This window comes from Acyrthosiphon pisum, chromosome X (genome assembly GCF_005508785.2).
Source record: "Acyrthosiphon pisum isolate AL4f chromosome X, pea_aphid_22Mar2018_4r6ur, whole genome shotgun sequence".
Lineage (NCBI taxonomy): Eukaryota > Metazoa > Arthropoda > Insecta > Hemiptera > Aphididae > Acyrthosiphon > Acyrthosiphon pisum.
The window spans coordinates 43,548,006-43,549,274 of NC_042493.1; positions in this window are offsets into that span (position 1 = coordinate 43,548,006).

A 1,269-nucleotide genomic window follows, 5' to 3' on the forward strand; every position below is an offset into this window, starting at 1 on the left:
AGCATGTTAACTTTACATATAACAAAGAACGCTTAGTAGACGTCGCGAAAACGCGAGTAGTTATCATGTCTGTGCTAGTTTAGGCAGACATGTTAGAACATGTATAATTAATATTGCACAGCTTTGTATTTTTATGCAGCATGCGTTTTAACCATGTTAGTTATTAGTGGATTATTTAATAGCTACTATAAAGTTGTTTATACAGTTATGTTGTAAATTTTCTTAGCACAAAGTACATAATGTACGAGCTATTACCATGTAAAATATACTAAAAATTAGTTTTTGTTGTTTTGTGGGTGATTGATTAGTTAAATGAAAAATGTACAAATGACATTTTTTGTAGGATATATAATTTAAAAAATATTTTGTTCTTACACTTTTTTGTCTGTTTTAAAAATTTTAGACTAAAATTTCAAAAATCTAAAAATCACCCTTCTTTGAACTTTAACCCCCTTGAGGCACGCCTTAGGGTTTACCAATTATTATGAAACTTTACAAAACACATTTTTTTGTGGGTTTGAACAAATTTTAGTGGTAGCCCAATCAAAAATTGAAAAAAAATTTTCTTCATCTATAACCTAAGGACTACCCTAATATACATATACATTATACACATAAAATAAAAATTATACATTATAAAAATTGTATTTATTCATTATTGCTTACCTATCCAATGAAAAACGTTGCCAAAAATTGGATAAGTTTACAGATTATTTTGTGACAAAGTAGACATGCCTTAAAATTATAACTATAGATTTGGGTTTACAATGTTTAGAACAATAGTGGCTCTCAGGTTTACATAACGCCATAATACATTAAAACTATTTGTTAGTAAAAAAAAATATCAAGTATATAATAAAAGTATAAAGAAAACGTCATTACTGTATAGCCGTTAAAACAGCTGTTTAAGCATGTCATTCATAACATCGTAAATCATTGCTCTTGTTTTGCTACTCATTCTGAAATCATCTATGATTAGTATACAGTGTATATTTTATTATATCAAAAATATTATTAACATCGTCATCATTCATTCATCAATAACCCATGCATACGTTTTGTGCTATGTTATATCCAATTGGAAACAGGGAACAAAAGTAACAAATAGCTTCTTTGTTTGTTATAATGAAAAAAATACTTTTGAAATCCTATTCAAATTTAGTTTTAATTTAATTATCTAAAACAACCGTCCGAAGTGGTATGATGTGTGCCTCATAATTATCGATAAAATTTTGTCTTGACCATAATTCCCTTTAATTGAAAGTAATA